This window comes from Anomalospiza imberbis, chromosome 6, assembly GCF_031753505.1.
Source record: "Anomalospiza imberbis isolate Cuckoo-Finch-1a 21T00152 chromosome 6, ASM3175350v1, whole genome shotgun sequence".
Lineage (NCBI taxonomy): Eukaryota > Metazoa > Chordata > Aves > Passeriformes > Viduidae > Anomalospiza > Anomalospiza imberbis.
This window is the reverse complement of record NC_089686.1, coordinates 20,029,569-20,037,860: the sequence shown is the minus strand read 5'-3', so window position 1 is coordinate 20,037,860 and position 8,292 is coordinate 20,029,569.

Below are 8,292 nucleotides of genomic sequence, written 5' to 3'. Positions count from 1 at the left end.
ACAAAGCTCTGCTTTATATATAGATGTCTATAAAACATGAATCCTCCTTTTTTTTTGATATCAGAGCCATAGAGTTTTGAATATGAAACAGTCAAAAATCAGAAGTAAATGAATAGTCAGTAGGCTTTATGAACAAAATAGGAAATATAGCTCATTACTAATTTTGAGCAGTCTAACTCACCTACACTAGTGAATTCAGAAAGTTAAATTTGTCTTTGTGTTTCCTTTTGTTTTTGGAAATGGGCTCAAAGCAGAGCTGAATGTGAGATATTGCAATACAGAACAGTTGACTGCTACCACATGGACTTGCTAAAGTATGTCATTAGTTACTTTGTTATGTGCTGTGCAAAGTTCAAGAATGAATAATTCAGAGGATGAAATCCACTCCCTGATGTGGCTCATGAAGGAGACACATTCTCTTTCTTGCTCAGCCCCAGACCTAGGAGATCTGCTGAGGAGGAAAGATGAAGACAAACATCACTGGGATTGAAGAGAGATAGTAGAGACTTTAGGGAATATGGTGTTTGCAAAGAAAATGTTAAGGGTCAGGGAATATCTGTGTAATAATTTCAAAATCCATGTAATATAAAAAAGTGAGGTTTTACTTCCATTTGAAAAGGGACTGATAAGGAACTTAGTTTAGTTTCTTGAGAATTGTTTTCTCTTCAAGTTCTCTTGATCAAAACTGCTATTGAAGGGGAGATAAGGTCCTTATAATTTCAGTGAGGTCAGGACTTCCACTTTGATTGGCAAATATTATGTAGTGCTAGTTCCCAGGTGAGAAGCTAGGGATTTTCATTAGATACCTACAAATAAAAGAAGGAAGACTATTCCACTTATGTGAAGATATCAGCTCTCCTGTATGGTGAAAAGCCATTTTTCCTGCTTGCCATGGAAATCTCTCAGTCCCTCTGCAGACTACATCAACTGAAAACACATTCATGTTTCCACACCATTTAGGCCATTGCCTACTTAATGAAACATATAATGGGATGAAATTGCCACCTGGTGGTTGAGATATGGGACAGCTCCCAAGGCTATAATTTTAAACTATTTTTTAATATTCTAATAGTACTGATATAAACATAAGGTTCTGCCTCTGGATTTAGTTTGTATAATGTTTCACAAAAATCAGTGGCGTTGTTTTCCTTTCTATTTTCCCTAACTCTGAAGATGCCTATTTTAAGTATGATTTATATGAGCTAAGCGCTATGAACTCTGGACTGAAGTATGGTTGAAGGAGCAGAGGACAGAAGTGATAATCATGAACAGTAATGTATTAAGTTGGAAAGAGACAGTGTCAAGCTAAGTGCTGTACTAACTTTGTTTACATGAGACAGACATGGCTGATCTAAACAGTGCTGCCAATACAGAGAATGTTAAATATTATTCAAATAAGTCCAGATACTGACAGACAAAAAGCTCATACCTCTATTTTTTTGAGAGACTACTAAGACAAGTAAGGAACAACTCAGGTAGAAGGAAAAAGGAGAGAGAGGTGCCATGTAGACCGTGTTCATCACTTTCAGTTCTCCTGAACTAGAAGAATGAGATTTGATAGGTATGTAAGGCAAAAATGCATTTATTGATTATGAGATGGCAGGTAGATTTGAAAGGAGCCTGAAGAGAGGCCATCATTTCCATAGATACCTGTGTTACTGCCAGGCATGTGGCAACATGCACAGAGTTATCCTGTAACAAGGAAAAGAATCTGAAGTGTAGAGTAGGAAGGAATCAGACATAGTCTTTGAAAGATGCAAATCTATGGAAAGGAGTAATGCCAAAAAGTATGGCTAGTAGTAAGTTGTATCTGAAATGTCATCTGAGAGGTATGTTGCAAAAAGATTTGGAAACACACATGCTGAACCATCTTGTCAAAGAACACAGGGGACAAGATACCAGACACCTATAAGCTAGGTTTTGTTTAATCACTTTTCTGAGAAATTTGATTGGTTTTAAGTGGTGCAATTGATGTTGGTATGGGGACCAACTGCTTTGGGCATAGAAGTGATTGTATTGAAGTACTGTGTTTCCTTTATGCTGTCAGGAAGATGCGATCACATTGGATGTAGTTAAGAAGGAAAGAGGCAAGGACGCTCTGGCACTTTTCAACATTCTAGTAAAAAGAAGTTGTGCCTCCCAGAAGGATGAAGTGTTGGCACAAAGTTGTGGCTGAACTGTCCCTTTTATGAGAAAAAGAGGCTGAGGGAGAAAAAAAATGAAACTGCTATGCTGTGCTGGGAAGACAGCTGTGAAGGGTCAGGTTTGCTGTTCCTGTGAGTGATTGATGGGGGGAATCAATCTTGTATTGACTACTGCTCCAAAATGACGGCTCCTATAGCCTTAATTTTTCTTAATTGGTGGTGGCAGCAGCAGTCAGCCCAGGCAAAATTAGCAATTATGGTTGTTTGATCCTTTGCCTGCTTCCTGGGTAATCTGGGCAATACCTACTCTGCTTGGTTCTTAGGCAAGGCTGTAACTGAATTGTATGTGCAGACTTTTAAGCGGCATTAGAGTCTTGATGCAAGGCTGTGACAGAACTGATTCAGTAAAATAAATGATAGCCCTTCTTGAGCTTTTTCCATGCCAGTATGAAAATATCCTCCTGAAATTAAATAGAGCTTTTGCCACATCAGACAACTCAGCTGGTTCTGCTCTTCAGTACTATGTCTCTGGTCCTACCATCTTCCTACTTTTCTTAATAACCCCTTTCTTCCCATTTCTACCTTTTTAAAAAAATGTTTAGAAAATAGCTAATGACAATTAGAATTGTTTCTGTGGCATATTTCCGACACCAAAAGCACCACCAGCACCACTAAGGACTGTAAGAAAGTAGTGACTTTGTACGGTCTAATGAAGCAGATCTTATAGGCAGTAATGACATCATCAAATTTGAAAAAGATTAACCTGAAGAGGACTGAGAAAAAAATCACCCCATGTTACCAACAGTGGGGCCTGCTAGGGTCTGGAATAGTCTTCTGAGGAATTACTCTAGTCACTTTAAAGAACACACTGTTTGGTAGTAGTCTCCAGGGAGATGGACTAAGTGTAATCTATCAGGCCACTTTTATCTCTTCCTTATGTGTCTTCAGGAGCTGTAGTCATGCGCTTTATTACTTCCAGTCACTGAGTTCACAGAGTGAGATCAGCTATCAGAATTTCTTCTGCCAATGTATGGATCTAAGCACCAGTTTGTGCTCTGTCCTTTCCAAGGAGGAGAGATGTGAGGAAGGTGGAGGGTTACAGGGCAGGGAAGCTGCTGAGTTTAAGACTCATGGTTAGTATGCTGTGCAGCCAGACAAATCAATCGGCCCCTGCCTGGGCATCTTAATCAGAAGCGTGTGGCTCACTGCAGTGGCTAAGTGCTACTGTGCTGGTGATGGCATCTTATTCAGAGGCACTATTGATTGCTCTTCTCTCTCTTCTGAGAAGAGACTCCAGCTGTGTAGACAGCATCACGGAGAGAGCTGGTGGAGAAGTGCCCCCTTATAGCTCTACAGGATTAGGATCGACAGTTTAATTTCCCTGGGGACAGGCAAGCTGTCATTCTAATTCATCCAGACTAGAGTGGGAAAGAGGAAGGAGATGCCTGTTTGAAAGGTCCATTGATTATCCGAATAAGCCTGGTGTAAGGCGAAAGACAATGCAGTCCTAGAACCATGCAAACTGGGGCCATGTTTGGGAGATGTTTTTTGAGGGAAATCTACTTTCACAGTGAAATGGAAGAGAAGTGTATTGCAGAATGACCTTTTCAGGGAGAAGAGGATCCCTGAGTTTGTGGCATCAGGATGGGGATATTATAATCCTTTCACATTGCCAAATACCATACAGTTAAAAAAACCCCATGATATTCTGTGTAGGATTACATTTTGGTCTCTGTGTGTTTGTCTGTACACGCAAACATCTGCTTTTATCCTCTCCAGTAATAGTCTTGTGACTTTTAAATCACAAGTTTATTATATATAAAAAAGGTGACGTACCATAGTGAAAATGCATTTTCAAGAAAGCAGGAGATGCAATGTGAGCACACAAACCACATTATGCATTTATGATAAATTCCTTCATACCATAAGCAGAATTTTAAAACTTAAATTCCTTTCTTCTCCTTAAAAAAAAAAAAAAAGCCCAACCAAACAAAACCAGCAATACCTATATAAAACATTCCATGCTGACAACAGTTAAGTCCATCCAGTTACCTGTTTAATGTGGACTATCCAGTGTGCCTTCTGTGTCAGTTCTAGACTTCAGATCTGGGAACACATTTATGTAGTCTCATCAGCTGTGTTTCATTGTTTTGTATCATCAAGAAGAAGACAGCCAGGTCTGAAGCAGCATTATATTTTCTTTTTTTGGAAGAACTGTTCATAAGTGTACCAGTTAGTTGCCAGGGTCTATGCAGACTTAGACACAAATTTTTATAATACTGACTTTGTTATAATATAGAGTTCTCTCCCTGATTTGTTTAGTCGTGAAAGACCTTCTATTATAATTTAAAATCTATTGAGAGTTAGCAACCCAGCTACATCTTTCCTGGGTATGAAAATTTTACCAAAGATAGATCCTGAAAAATTCAGCTGGTGCTTTTATCTTTGTGTTTTTATCCCCCAAAGAAACCAAGATGGAGTGCCACATGGTATGAAAGCAGGAGAGGGTAAGGTTTTAGTTGGAAGTCTGGGGACAGTGCATGAACAAGTATCAGGAAATGAAAGGATTAGGAAGGTCTGCTGGAAAATACTCAAGTGAGGTGAATATCTTCACCAAATAGGTTCAGGTAGGGTTGAATCCATATCAGGAATTTTATATCTTCCTAAACTACATGTAGTTCTAAAACAAGTAAATTATCCTCACATTAATTAAAAATACTTCCTCAAAAGTACTGCAGATTTGTAATTAGTGCAAAGAGACGCAGAGTTTAACTGTGGATTTGTATGTGAATATATATGTGTAAGAGGAAGGGATTGCTATTTTCTTTGTATTCACCACTGTCTGAGGTCTTGTTCCTCCTTTCCACCAATAAGTCAGCTGCCAATGTTGTTTTTCATTTCTGGGCTCCTCTTCCCTCTGCATTGACTGGCACGCAGGAGATTCGTGTCTGGGGGAGCTCATGGCTAATGCAGTAATGAGGGGTATAAGCAACAGTGCAACATTAAGACTGAACTACCTAAATAACTTTTTGGTGATGTTTTCACTATTCTTATGTGCAGAGCACTGGGGAGGCTTGAAAAGAGATTTTCTTCTATTTCAAACAGGAGGAACTCAATTATGCAGCAGGATTTGGCCCTTATTTGCCTGAAGCTGACAGAAAAATGAACATCTGATGAAGATTGAATCAGTTTAAAAGTGTATTAAAAGTAGATTCTTTCTATGAACAAGGTGGAAATAAGGGCCAGCCCTGCTGAAGAACATCTTTGTAAACCAAGGCATTTGCAGTGTTTCAATGTGACCTCCCATTCCCTCTTGTTATCGTCCACTTATTAACTCTGATCTAACTGTTATTGATAGCTCTATTATTCTGCTTGGGACACCAGTGACAGTCTCACTGACCTTGCCCTGGGTGATCAGAAACTCATTTAATGCTCAGCATACTCTTTGCTGAATTATACTGAGGGAAAAGTAAATTCAGCATGAGAAGCAGGCATGTGTTTTTACAAGGATTTCTCGTGATGCTATTAATTATCTCAAGAGGTGCATTATTCTCCATTAAATATACTGAAAACTTGTCTAAATTCCTCTTCAGTCTAAGAGATAAAGGTTGCAATAAGAACAAGAGAATAAGAGTTGCTAATCCTTGATGCTGCATAGTGTTAATTGTGGGAAAATAGCCCAGGAAAGCACGACTAAATGAAAAACTAACAGTTCAAGATTTCACGTGCTTTCATGATTCTCTCTTACTAGCCTGCCTACCTCTGGGGCAGTATCATTAGCTGCTTCCTGAGCACTCAGTGTCATAGAGAATAAAATATCACTTCACACTCTCTCATTTGTGTAGTTGATTTATTGGCTAAGTGATAACACTTCTGTTCTATGAAATGTATGTAATCACAAGTGTTGCCCACTGACAGGACCAGATCATGAGCACTTCATGAAAATGGAGAAAAATTTAAACTCTTAGAAAAAAATAAATGAGAATTGTGTCTGCCTGGCTCTTCCCTGAAGACTGGAATTTTGTGGTACTCTGTTTTGGTACTAAGGCTTGGGTTTTTACATGTGAAGTTGCAGGACTTAGAAATGAATACCTTTCTATTTATGTATTCAATCTTATATAGATATATTTGTTTATAATAAAGCTATAATATATCTCTTTTTTGGGATGGAAATGGTTAAAAAAGTTCATTTTCTATAGTAATGATTTCCTGCTTTTATATCTTTCAGTTTCAGCAATGGAAATAGTCAGCCTGTTGATTAATCACTGGTTTTAATTCCTCGTTTTGGTGCACTTGCGTGTAACTCCACTGCTTGCATCACACATACTACGCAGGAATATTTAATTGCTTTAAATAAGGTCATTGATGGAAATAAAACAAATGTGCTTTCCATCTGCTCACACAAGAAGGCATGTGAGTGCTTTGGTTTTAGAAAAATACTGTTTTGAAAATCTAGTAAATCTAGTTTCACCATCAAACTAGATCTTTTAGTCTTAATGGAGATAATTCTGTTGGCATGCTTGCTAATTGGGGATGAGAAGGCTGAGACTCTGAAAATGCTGGGCTAAATTGCAGACATGTGAGAAACCACAGACAAGTTCTTTGTTTCAGTCGTACTTCATGTTATCGCTCCTAGTGTCAGCAGGAAACTTACAAATTTTCTGTTTAATAGATAATAGCCTTCTTTAGCACAGGAGGCTAAAAAATAGTATTTGGTTAAAATGAGACGATACTGTTTTTTTCAAAAAGGATGTCCAAATAGTCTATCAAAAATGTGTGTGTGTTATAGTGAAAACCTCAAGATGTTCATTCCTCCTGGATGTTGAAATATTAAGATCGTACAAGATGGATCAGCATTGAAAACAATCCTGTGATCACTATGAAAGTGCTCTTTCATGGATTTCTGATTTCTTTTTTTAATTTTTAGTTTTTATTTACTTTCATGTTTCATGCCATTGGCTCCTGATGTTCAATTTCATTCTCATGTTTGTATATCTTCAATACTTTCAAGTTGTAACAGATTAGCAGCTACGGAATAACTGAAGGTAAAAAAGTCAAAACATATTCTTCTTAGCAATGACATTTCCTTCTGGGATTCCTGTATTAGAGACTGATCTGAGGCAGAAATAGCCAGGCCTCCATGAAACCGTAATTATGTGGATAAAATGTAACAGCCAGCCAGAGCTCAATAGGTACCTGTCCCTGTTTATGTTGGGGCTGAATTTGTTCTTGAAAATTCTACTAACAAGTGGGTGAGAAAAGGATGGTTAGGCCACAAGCAGGGATCAATATGTCTTGTTATGAATTATGTGTTTACCCTTTGGAAACATTGAAAACATATGGTGTCCTGTAGGTGTTAAGTTCAATTGTCCAAATGTTACAGTAGGAAAGAAAATAATTTTATCATAGATCTTTCAGATAATTGAACCCAACTGCTAACCCACCACTGTGAAGTCCAGCACTAAACCTGTAGTGCTTAAAGACATGATTTAATGGTGGACTCAAGGACTGTTCAGAACTGTACTGCTCAGATTATTTTCTGGTCTCCTTGCTATTCGCCCTCCAACTCAGTTGTCTGGAGTGTTTCAGCCTGCCCTCTGGTACCACAAAAATCTGAATTCTGAGTGTGTTCTTTTTGGACTTGAATCTCTGTGGTACCAGTGTGAATGAAGGTAGGGTCACTAATCTCAGTGAAAGATCACACACAGGTAGTAGAAATGCATGGGATCAATCATGCTGGGTGAATGTTCTACTGAGAATGTAGCAGTAGTGCTACCTTCAAAAGTACTGCAAAGTTCACCTTCTGTAGAAGCAGTTTGGCTGATATGTCATTATTGTAGGTTCTGACAATAGAAAAGAAGGGCGATCACAAAAATAAAATCTACATCTGTACATGCCTGTATATTTAAGGTGTTTGTTTAAAATCAAAGTGTGATTCAAGAATCACTTTGTGATTCTTGTGACAAGAATCACAAAGTGTGATTCATAGACATGTTTGGGAAACTAAAATGTTTCCCAAACATGTCTATTGTCTGAGTTGCACTGCAATGAATCTTCCATTGCTTTGACTGACCACTACAATATTTACCAAATGAACTGATTTTACTGTGTCTCTATCCCAGGATTAAGATATATAGATTAAGATATA